Raw genomic sequence first — 12612 nt, 5'->3', positions numbered from 1 at the left:
TTATCTCAGTGAGGGTCTCGCTGGTGCAAAAGCAGCAGACCAGAAGGCAACGTTATGTAACTGCTTGACAGTCTGTGAACTGTCAAAAACTGAACTGTCAACCACAACAGGTGTGTGAGGACATACAGCACTGGTGCATTAGCAGCAGACCAGAAGGCAACGTTATGTAACTGCCTGACAGTCTGAGAACTGTCAAAAAACTGAACTGTCAACCACAACAGGTGCGTGAGGACATACAGCACTGGTGCATTAGTAGCAGACCAGAAGGCAACGTCATGTAACTGCTTGACAGTCTGTGAGCTGGCAACAACCAAAGCTGTGTGGGGAAGCCTCAACTCCTGACTGACTAGTCTGCTGCGGGCGAGTGGCGGTAACCACAGTGGGTTGCGGAGGCTGACACACCGTGTCAAAACACGGCAGCTTGTGGTAGCTCACGCACGGCAACGGAGTGCTCCGTGTGTCTGTGGGAGTCAGCATGCGTCTGGCAGGGTCGACTGCGCATGGGTGGAGGAGCTCTCACAACAAGAGTGTGGGAGCAGGCAGCCGCAGCGTCTGCTGGGCGCACAACCGTGGCAGGTTGTAGGCAAACGGGTGCATCGTCAACCTTCTCCGCAGTCGGAGTGTGGGAGCAGGCAACAACCAAAGCGGAGTGGTGGTGCGTGGAGGGGACTGCCGTGGGTTGCGGAAACTAACGCATCGCGTCAAAACACGGCAGCTTGACTCCACCTTCCCACTGCTGATGCGGTAGCTCACGCATGTCAACGGAGGGTGCCGCACGTCGGCTAACGTCAACATGCGTCTGGCAGGGTCGACTGCGCATCGGTGGTGGAGCTCTCCGCAGCCGGAGTGTGGGAGCAGGCAGCCTCAGCGTGAGCTGGGCGCACAACCGTGGCAGGTTGTAGGCTAACGGGAGCAGTGTCAACCTTCTCCGCACGAAACTCCTGCATAACCGCAGCTAACTGAGTCTGCATAGACTGCAGTAAAGACCACTTAGGGTCTACAAAAGCGGCAACAGACGGAGCTACTGTCCGTTGTGACTGAGGGTCTAAAACAGCTGGTGCGGCAACAGACGGAGTTACTGCCTGTTGCGGTACCACCTTGCCTCTCTTGGGAGGTGTGCAGTCCTCGGATGACTGCAGCGAGTCCGAACTGACCCAGTGGCTACACCTGGGCCGTTGGACTTGCGCGGAAGGGACCGACTTGCACTTAAAAAGCTGCGAGATGTGGTCCATGGTTTCATACGAGAAACCTCTTCCGCAGACGAGGAATAAATGGGCTCTCTCGTCTTTGTGTGGGTGGGGCGATCTTGGGTAGATACGCCCGAAACCACGGAGGGAAAAACGTCTGTTCGTTGATCAAGGCCTGTGGAACCCATAAGTCGTTCGACATTACTTCTCCCCAGGGCTTGGGAGCTTGTAAGAGGTCCCGGACTAGGTGAACAACTGGCACGAACAGACGAACCCTCGGACGCAACACTGTAACACTTTGCACATATCACTTTATCACTTTGATTTTCTGTTTTGCACTTATTTCACTGAAATCGAACTTTAACTGATTTCTACCTGAAACACGCAATCCTATCCTTCATTAAAAGGTAGTAATTGCGAAAACAGTCGTACAATGCAACAGAAAACATAAATAAGATAAAGAATTCAGTGGCTGGGAAAGAGACTAAACACTAGATCAAATAAACTACGTTTACAATCTCTCACCGCACATAGCCTGGGAACAAGAATAAAACCCTAGAAACGTTTTACCTTCTTCCCCTACAGCGACTAGGGAGGAGAGTAAAAAACGAGAACAACGTTACCAGCTTGAACGAAACGTTTATTCTCCTCTCTCTCCCTCCGTCTCTATCTCTCTCTCTCTTTCTCTCTTGATTTCGCACCTGAGAGAAGAGCCCAATTATATATCGTTAAAACATGTTATTTGCTAAAGGAAAAAACTGAAAGGTTTTCCAAATAAAAAGTTCCTTTAATTTAGAATTTAAACCATTTAAGCTAAGAAAGAATGAACGAAACGCCAGAATCGGTTTACTCTTACTGCAAAGTGAAACCGTGATACACTCTCTCTCTATCGTAACGATAGAGCGCATGTTGAACGTCCTGAACGTCAACAACTGCGTAGACTAAAAACTAAACGTAAGATCATCTTTGAAAACAGTACGAGACTATCAAAGAAATTCTTTCATAAAACATTAAAATTTAAAAAGTATAAAATTCTTTAAAGGTTAAATACGATATAACGGGCTCAATGTTAATTAACTTCGGTTCCAAGTTAGGACCGCCTACAATCAGGAAAGGTCGCATATAAACAAACATAAAAATTTATTGTTATATGTTTATAATAAATGGAAAGTTAATCGAAGAGGCCTATAAAGGCGGAGAGATATAACATATATAGATCTATAACGTGTTAAGCAAAATTACCAAAAACCTAAACACACTTCCGTCTAAGGGAAGGGTCGGCCATTTAAAAGTGAAAGAGAGTCCATACTCTCTTCGTCACAATAATTAAATCTATCCAAAACGAGTTCAAGTTTTGAAATGAAGATAAAACCCCTGCATAGCGAAAGCTCAAAACTGGAATAGTGTACTTCACCAAATCGTTGTGAAAACAAATCCAGTTAGTAACAGCGTATTTAGTAGGTCTTGCCAGTGGCACGACAGAGAGAAAATTGGTTCTATGTTGACATCGAGTACTTGAGTACCTACTTGACAGATGGCGCTGTTGATGTACACCCCCACCTGTATAGCGATCGCTGGCGTATTCCGCCCGTAGGTTTTTCTGTCGGGCAGCAGAGCTGACAGCTATATGATCATCGGGTAAGTTTGATATTGAAAATTGTATTTTTCCTAACTATACAAACCTTAGCTATTTAATATGGGTTATTACTTCGGCGGAGCTGAATGACGAGCCATTAGGTTTTTAATGAGGGTTTACTACCTCACCGCTAGTTAGCGTGGGGGTAGGGAGGGGTAGCTTGCTAAACCCCCCCCCTCACACACACCAGTGAATACTTCACTTTGCTTAGAGGTAGGACTTCACGGGGGATAGGGCTGGCGGGCAAGTTTGATTAAATAGCTAAGGTTTGTATAGTCAGGAAAAATACAAATTATCTACGAATTTGTCATTTGTTTCGTAACTGAAATACAAACCACGCTATTTAATATGGGTGACTCACCGCTTAGGAAGGGTGGTAAGTCCCTGCCATACTGACTTTGGCTTTGCCCAGGGACTCCATATTTGAGTGTGTAAGTACTCAGGAAATAAGGAGTCCCTGCACCTCGCTAGCATTGCTGTGCAACTGCTGCGGCCTACATAAGCTGTGTGTGAAGGTGAGAAGAGTGACTTGTCCTAGGAAGTTGACCTGGAGTTCTTCAGATGGAAATCTAGGCTAGGACTCTCCCAATACCACCTCGTCAGGGTATGGGGACGCAACAGTATTAATCTTAATACTAAGAACACAAGGGAGCATGGTTTACCTGCAGTGGTTTGAGGTCAGCTGTGCAGAGAACCCAGGATGCTGCTTTCTCCAAGGGAGGAGAGGATGAAGAAAAGAATAAGGGCCAGACAAACCTTTTCATTAATGCAGACTAAAAACCAGGTAACAATGCCCTCAACCTTCTGCTACCTGTCCATTAAGGAGCCTGAGGTTAGACCAGCTGTTGTGCAGCCACCACAGGGCCAATAGAGAACGTATCGAGTCTCCTGTGTGTCACGTCTTGAAGGTAGTGGGCTGTGAAGGTCGTCTGACGCTTCCACACCCCAGCTTGCAGGACCTGCGTCACTGAATAGTTCTTTTTGAAGGCCAGGGACGTAGCTATGCCCCTGACATCATGTGCTCTGGGGCGACGTGACGGAGGAGGGCCCGGATTCAAGGCTAGGTGTATTACCTTGCGAATCCAGGCTGAAATGGTATTCCTGGTGACCCTCCTCTTCGTTTTCCCAGTGGTCACAAACAAGGCTCGCACTTGGGGACGAACTGCAGCTGTTCTTTTAAGATACAACCTTAGACTCCTTACTGGGCACAGTAGGAGATGGTCTGGGTCATCTGTTACAGAACGAAGACTCGAAACCTGGAAAGAGTCGAACCTAGGGTCCGGCACTCCCGGATTCTGAGTCTTGGCAACAAACTCAGGGACGAATCTGAACGTTACCTCCCCCCATCCACTTGAATGGGCGATGTCGTATGAGAGACCATGGAGTTCGCTGACTCGTTTGGCTGAGGCCAAAGCTAGCAGGCACACCGTCTTCCAAGTAAGGTGGCGATCTGAAGCCTGGTGTAATGGTTCGTAGGGAGGTCTTTTTAGAGACCTGAGAACTCGAACCACGTTCCATGGAGGAGGTCTCACTTCTGACTGAGGGCAGGTAGAGAAAGTTCCAGCAAGGAAGAAATGTCCACTCCTTTGAGCCTGAAGGCTAGGCTTAAGGCTGAGCGATAGCCTTTTACCACCGAGAATGAAAGGCGCATTTCTTCCCGCAAATACACAAAAAACTCTGCTATTGCTGGAATAGTGGCATCGAGTGGAGAGATACCCCTTCCACGACACCAACCACAGAAGACTCGCCACTTCGCCTGGTAGACCCCTGCGGATGACTTGCGCAGGTGTCCAGACATCCTATTCGCAACTTGTTGCGAAAATCCTCTCTCAGCGAGGAGGTGCTGGATAGTCTCCAGGAGTGAAGTCGAAGCGAAGCTACGGCTTTGTGGAAGATGTTGGCGTGTGGCTGTTTGAGTAGCTCGTGACGTGGAGGGAGTTTCGGAGGCTCCGTCAGGAGTTGCAGAAGGTCTGGAAACCACTCTGTGTGATGCCATAGCGGAGCTATCAGGGTCATCGATAGATTGACTGATATTCTGGTCTTGTTGAGTACCTTCCTCATCAGACAGAACGGGGGAAAGGCGTAAACGTCGATGTTGTCCCACCGTTGTTGGAAGGCATCTTGCCACCACCGTTGTTGGAAGGCATCTTGCCAGAGAGCCTTGGGGTCCGGGACTGGGGAGCAGTACAGTGGGAGCTTGAAGTTCAGCCCTGTAGCGAACAGATCCACAGTCGGGGAACCCCACAAAGTCAGGACTTTGTTGGCTACTTGAGGATCCAAAGACCATTCGGTACCTACTATCTGCGTCACTCTGCTCAGACTGTCGGCGAGCACATTCCTTTTGCCAGGAATGAAGCGAGCTGAAAGTGTGACCGAGTGGGCTTCGGACCATCTCAGTATCTCTACTGCAAGATGGGATAGCTGTTCCGAGAAGGTACCTCCCTGCTTGTTGATATAAGCCACTACTGTGGTGTTGTCGCTCATCACCAACACAGAGTGGCCCGCCAGGACCTGATGGAACTTCTGAAGTGCCAGGGATACGGCCTTCATTTCTAGCAGGTTTATGTGGAGGTACCTTTCTGATTCTGACCACAGGCCTGAGGTCCTGTGGTTCAGAACGTGGGCCCCCCACCCTATCTTTGATGCGTCCGAAAACAACATCAAATCTGGGGGAAGGACGAGAAGATCCACTCCCTTTCGTAAGTTCTCGCCTGCTAGCCACCACCGAAGGTCTGTCTGTTCCGCAGGACCCATAGGGATCAGAAAGTCCGGGGAATCGTGTCCTTGATTCCACCGAGATTTGAGTCGCCACTGGAGGGATCTCATTCTGAGGCGACCATTGGGAACCAGACGGACCAAGGAAGAAAGGTGGACGAGGAGACGTAACCACGTTTGGGCTGGAAGTTCTTCTCGTTTAAGGAAAGGCCTTGCGACCTTCCTCAGCCTTGCTATCCTGTCGTCTGATGGGATGGCTTGGTGGAGATTGGTGTCTATGACCATGTCTAGGTATACCAGTTTCTGAGAGGGCTGCAGAGAGGACTTCTCAAGATTTACCATGATCCCCAGATCCTGGCAAAGCTCGAGAACCCTGTCTCGGTGGCGAAGAAGGGTTGCCTCCGAGTCTACTAGGATCAGCCAGTCGTCCAGGTAACGAGGAGACGGATACCGATCCTGTGAGCCCACGATGAAATCAGGGTGAACACTCTGGTGAACACTTGAGGAGCTGTGGAGAGACCGAAGCATAGCACCTTGAACTGGTAGATCTTGTTGTCTAGGCAGAATCTTAGGTACTTCCTGGAAGACGGATGGACTGGGATCTGGAAGTACGCGTCCTTCAGGTCCAGTGTACAAATGAAGTCTTGCGGTCTCACTGCAAGTATGACCGTGTCTGCCGTCTCCTTGCTGAACGGAGTCTGTCTGACAAACCCGTTCAGAGTCGAGAGGTCGATGACTGGTCTCCAGCCTCCAGACGCCTTCTTTACAAGAAAGAGTCGACTGTAGAAGCCTGGGGACCCGTCTACCACCTCTTGGAGAGCGTCCTTCTTCAACATGGTCTCGACTTCTGCCCGGAGGGCTTGCCCCCTTACCGATTCCAAGGTAAGGGAGCTCAATGACACTGGCCTCCCTGTCAGGGAAGGTAGAGAGGATGTGAACGGGATGCGATAACCCTAAGCGATCACGGAAATTGTCCCGGTATCTGCCCCGAGTTGCTGCCACCCTGTCGGGCAACTTTGTAGGCATTCCCCCACTGGTGGACATGCAGGGGGACTGCCAATCCTAGCGTTTATGGCCACGGCCGCTCCCTCTAGGATTTTTACCTCCTCTGGAAGACTTCCTACCCTTCCTGTCCTTGACGGGAAAGGGCTTAGACACCTTTGGCTTCGCTGCTGTAGTCTTTTTCGTATTCTTAGCTGGACTTGGCTGCTGAGTTGCTGGAGGTTTGTAGGGCCTAGATGTCAGGGCCCTGTAGAGGAAGAAGTCTTGGTTGGACTTACTCCACCTCTCAGCGGCTAGCTCCACGTCCTTAGGCTCAAACAGACTCTTACCGAGCACGGAAGTGTGTCTGAGCCTGCTAACGTCGGAACTGGGGACTTTCTGGTGGAACCTCTCGGCAACTGCGTCTCGACGTTTCAGGATCGTATTGGCCCACAAGCTCGAGACTTGGTGGGCCAGAAACTCGATGGTCCGCGTGCCAGAGAGTAAGAAAGTCTCCAGTGCCTTCCTGGTGCTTTCTTTGGACAGGTCCTCAGAACGCACCAGGATGCCCAGAGACCCCAGCCAGATGTCAAGCCACGAAGTTGCCTGCATGGCACACTTCGCCACCTTCTCCTGGCTTAGGATCTCAGTGGCAGAATACAAAATCTGCCGGTTGGAGTCTCTCAAGAGGGACTCCCCCGGTGAGTTCTTCCACAGTATGGTGAATGGGAAGACTCAAACAAGTCTCCTCTAAGATCTCAAAGTACCTCCTCTGATGGACTCAAGGAGGAGGGAGGAGCTTGTTACCGGCGCTGGATCTGTTGGAAGAGGCAAGCTCGGAGACCTGGCCTTCGACCTTGTCTCTGGCACTCTTCATCCCTTGTGACCAGGGCAAGGCTGCACTGGCCCTAGAGGGCTTCTGGGTGCCTTAGACTCGGTCCAAGACCGTGTCCTTCCCCTCACGAGGAGGAATCTCAGGGTCCGGAAACCCGTTGAGATTTCTCATGAGGGTCAGAACTTGCCAGAACACATGTTCTGACTCTTGATGCTCTCCTCCCGAAGGGCTAGCAGCAAAGTCTCCAGTCCCCAGAGGCTCTTCCTGGGGGGACACGTGGACATTCTCCGAAGGACTAGCTGGTTCCTGTCTTATCCATGTAGAAGACTTCGGCAAAGTCTTCGAGTCCTTCGGCTCCCTCCTGGGAGGGATACAGGACTCTAACAACGACGGATGCAGGCTCATCTCCAGTCCGGCGTGAGGAGACTTCTCAGGGAGAGGCGGAGTTTCTCCCATTGGTGCGATGGGGGAACGTACCGGCTCATCCGACTCCCGAGGATGGGAAATCCTCATCCGTAGGGGCGGGAGAGAAAGTCTGGGGAGGAGAAGGAGCCATGCGCAAGGATTTACGAGGAGACAGCTTAGCCCTCGGAGAAGTCACCACGGAGGGGACTCCTCTCTTCCTCTTCAGGGGAGACAAGGTAGCCACTGCTTTGTGACCTAGTTCAGAGAACACAGGCTTAAAAGCTTGCATGAGAGCTCTGACTATGGTATCAAACCAGGGCTGTTGACTGACAGTCGTGCTATCAGTCACTCAATCTGGAGGGAAGGGGATCGAACGATCCCGAGGAGGAGTCGACAAACGAGGGTTCGCCTGAGCTGAAAGAGAGTCCTTAGACCTGTCCGAAAACCTCCCCTCCTCAGGCGAGCGCGCTGTTCTGCGCTTGCGAGGGGGGGAACGAGAAGAAGATCTGTCTGCCTGAAGCCCTAAGAGGTCGCGTGCGGGATCGCGCTGGCGATCGCGGCGAGAATCGCGCGATGAGCCCTGCCCTGGATCGCGCGCGGCAGGAACGTGTGGTACAGGAACTTCGCGCGTGCACGCGTAACCGCGTACAGGTGACGGTGAGGGCGTGCGGCGCGCAGGAGCTTGAACGTGGGGCGGTGTTGAAGGCAGGATAGGAGCTGGAACGTGAGCAACCTTCTGTTCGCGTGTGCACAGGCGCGCAGGAACCTGCTGGTGAGCCCGTGCGGGCGAAATTATGGGGCGCGCGTGCGCAGGAGAAATATTCCTAGCGCGAGGGCGAGGAGCGCGAGTCAGGAAGCACGGGGCGAGGCCGCGATTGCGCAGCCTCATGAGGACGCAAGGGTGAGCTTATGCGCTGGCGCGTAGGAGAACGATGGGCAGGTGGTGCAGGAACTGCCCTCTAAGGTGAACGAGGGTGCGCTGGGCGCACAGGGGATCGTGGGCGCGCATCAGGATGCGGACGCAAGGGCGTGTATTGCTGGGATGGGCGCGCAACCGGAATCGGGCGCACTGGTGTGCGCTGCTGCGATGGGAGCGCACGGTGCGCAACAGGATTCGGGCGCACAGGTGTGCGCTGCTGGGCTGGGCGCGCGTGGCGCGCAACAGGATACGGGCGCACAGGGTGCGCAGTTTAGAAGGAGGCAGGGGTACCTGTGAGCGCCCGTGCGCTAACTTATGTACCTCCTGTACTGCGCGCTGGGCTGTAGGAGAGCGCTGGCGTGTTGGTGAGCGCTTGCGCGCTGTGTCAGGAACTACTGCAATGCGCTTGACTCCAGATGGGCGCTGGGGGCCTGGAGAGCGCTGACGAAGAGGGGAGCGCTTAGGCGCTGTCGCAGGAACTGCAGGAGGGCGCGCAGGGTTAACCTGGCGCGCATGAACAGGTACAGGAGCGCGCTAGGGAGTGCAATGGCACTAGGTCAGGAACCGCAGCAAGACGGCGCACAGGGGGTGCCTGGCGCTTAAGGGACTGAGGCACAGTTTTGCGCTCAAGTCCCTTGTGCCCCGAAGGGACCGGTGCCTGTACAATGACAGGATCAGTATCCTTGAAGGGTGATGGCAGGACAGCAGGTCTGGAGGGTGACAGGTCAGGGGGTCCCGAAGGACGACCTTCCACTGAAGGAGATCGCGAACGATCTTCGGAGAGGTCTAAGGTGGTAGCTAGCAGGATCGGAGAACGGTGAGTCTCCTCAGCAGAGGACTGCGGGGATGACGAGCCGAAAAGGCGCCTCCTAACTCCTTTGTGAGGAGAAGGAAGACCTCTACAGCGAAGGGGAGGACGAGCATTCCGCCTTATACGCCCTCTAGGGGCCGTGGGATCAGCAAGCTGACCTTCGTAAGGCCTCTGCAGAGGAGTCTCTGTAAGTGACCTCCCCCGGGGGGGGGAGAATCACCAGCAGGAGAGACCGTGGGACTAAGTTCCGCACTCGAAAGATGTTCGGAGGGGGAATCAGAGCCTTCAGCTACCTCAGCAACAACAGGAGCAGTTTGATCCGACACACTGGAGGCCTCCGTTATAACAACGTCGACGATAGACATAGGATCTACGTCTGCTATCGCCGGCGATTGTTTAACAGCTGCTCCCAGCTTGATCATATCAAACAGGGCTTCCTTGGAGGGCGAACCCTGAAGCCCCAAGGAAGACCAAAGCTGCAACAAATCACGGTTAGGTACAGGGAAATCAATATCCTCGTCCGAGGGAGGAGGGGCAGCTGCCTCGCTATGGGAGGCAACTACCTCTCCCGCACCCCGGGATCGGTCAACAGAACAACGGTCTACGCTCCCTTTCGACGGTCTCTCGGAAGAGGTTGGAGGCAACAGAAGAAGAGGCCTTGGGATTTTCTCTCTTCAAAGAAGCCTTTGAAAGAGAAATATCCCTTTGGACTTCTTCCGGCGCCGGACAAACCTCTCCCACTGGGAGGTAGACCACTCCCTACACTCACCGCATACATTACCCTTTTCACACCGTTGGCCACTACAATGAGGACACAAGGTGTGAGGATCCGTGTCTACCGCCGACATAAAGGTCCCACAAGGGCGGTCAGGTAAACCAGGACACGTACGCATGATGATAGAGGCCAACTTCACACACTCTGAGAAAGAAAAAGCAAAACAGATTAGGCAGTCAAAGCGATGGAGAGAGCAGACAGGTCTGTTCTCCGCCCGAGCTAAAAGTAAAGTGAAGTATTCACCGGTGTGTGAGGGAGGAGGGAGGAGGGAGGAGGGGGGGGGTAGCAAACTACCCCTCCCTATCCCCCGCTAACTAGCGGTGGGGTAGTAAACCCTCTTTAAAAATCTAATGGCTCGTCATTCAGCTCCGCCGAAGTAATAACCCATATTAAATAGCGTGGTTTGTATTTCAATTACGGAACAACTGCATTATTGTAGCGTATTTCTTTATATGCAAAGGAGAATTACAGTACTAACGTGCATATTCATGAGTTCTCTAGGCTAAAGTAAAGTAAATATAGCATCCTTGGAGTTATAACATCTCCATATATGTTGGTGCAACTGTATGTTATTATTACTAGCTAAGCTACAACTCTAGTTGGAAAAGCAGGATTCTATGAGTCCAATTGATCATATGGACAAGTGTAAATGTACAGGTGGTCCATTAGGTGTTGGACGGTATACTCAAATCCTTCCCATAGTTTTGAAATGGGGAAACAGAACACCAAGAAATTTTTATCTAGTAATGTGGCAAACAGATGGGTTGGTGGTCGACAGTAGAAGGCTCTTCCGTTGCACGATGAAGGGACCATTCTGAACTTACAAAATGCACCTGGCAAATGATTGTCAGCTAGAACATTCCTCTTTCCAGGGATGAACCTTGCCGACAGCTCTAGTGTTGGCCATTACCGAGATATTCAGCTGCCTTGTCAACTTGTAAAATCTGTGAGACAGACCCTCCTTGCTTGTTAAAAGTATGCTACGACCATAGTATTGTCTCTTATCAACACTAACGAGTGCCCTACATGCATTTCAAACAAGTTGTGGTTAATATGCAGGTGCTTTTCTTCTGGGAACCATAATCTTGAAGTGTCTGATTCCTTATTTGTGTGCCTCACCCCTTACTGGATGCAATCAAGAACAAAAGCAGCTCTGAGGGTGGTGAGTCGAGTGGAATTCCCCTGATGAGGTTTTCGGCGTTCAGCCAACGGTAACATTCGTCCCGAACTCCACTGGAACAAGATGGGAATGGAGATCGCTGGCTTCTAATTGTCACGTCTTGACCAATCTTGCAGCAATCAATCCTGAGACCAAGGATCATATACTGTACAAAATTTCGTCTATGTAGGAGATAACAACAAAGCTGGAATACACGAATTAAAATTTTACGAGGTGTAAACAAGTGGTTGATAGTTACTGAATGGGACAAGTTGCAGCCCACTGATTGCTCACTGAGTAGTCACTTTGATAGCACCCGCCAGCGAGGACTAACGTTTTCGCTGGCTTGAATATTTTTGGTAAATTTTCTCATACTTTTTCTCTTTACAGCATGATAGAAATTGAGTATCTTCAGTAACGATGACTGCGAAGATGCGGAAATGTTAGGAGGGTGTCAGATAATTGCTGACACCTTGTTATAAGATTTTTAAGTGACAAGTTACAGCAGTGCTTGAACCAATCTCCTATTATAGGACAAAAACTAGTATTCGTATAGGAAATCTGAGTTTTGATCCTGTTTTCTATGACAAAGCTAGTAGCATTCACTGTTGTGCCAGAGTTGTAAAGACATATAAAATGCATGCTGATTTTTTAGCCAAAAATTGGGAAAAAAAGTGCGTCCTATAGGCCATCAAATATGCTAAGTTAGATTAAGAATATGGAGCCTTTGTATAATAACGGACAGGAACGTGTGCCTCGAACACGACATAGCCTAAACTTCCCACCTAACCTAAAAGCAGAATCCTTACCTACTTACTTAAAGGCCCCTTGCAACGCCTTAGACTGCCATATTCTTAGCGAAAGAGTTGAAAATTGGGGAGGTATGGGGTATGGCAGTCATCATACATACACCATGAAACGTGTAGTCGACATACTGGAAAATACCCCCTTATGTACAGTATATCTGTTAGTGAATAAGTCCTTTCATATCCGTTTATTACATTCGTTTATGGATTTCCCCTTAGGTTCCCCATCATTTTTCCATGTAGCGGGTGGAGGGGAACATGAGAAGCAATAATAAGTGGTTTAACAATTGCCAAGAAAGTACACCCGGTGGAACACCTGATAACCAGTCAGAAAACATAAGGTAAAGTTCATTAATTGGCACAAAGGTATGAAATCAAAATAG

At 50.7% G+C, this 12612-nt stretch overlaps 1 protein-coding gene across 1 annotated transcript in view; it reads right to left on the bottom strand.

The window, feature by feature from the left end:
• Positions 1-12612, bottom strand: part of LOC137653726 (RNA-binding protein 8A-like) — a 37175-nt gene that overhangs the window by 24066 nt on the left and 497 nt on the right.

This window comes from Palaemon carinicauda, chromosome 1 (genome assembly GCF_036898095.1).
Source record: "Palaemon carinicauda isolate YSFRI2023 chromosome 1, ASM3689809v2, whole genome shotgun sequence".
NCBI lineage: Eukaryota > Metazoa > Arthropoda > Malacostraca > Decapoda > Palaemonidae > Palaemon > Palaemon carinicauda.
This window is presented reverse-complemented; position numbering and strand designations above follow the sequence as displayed.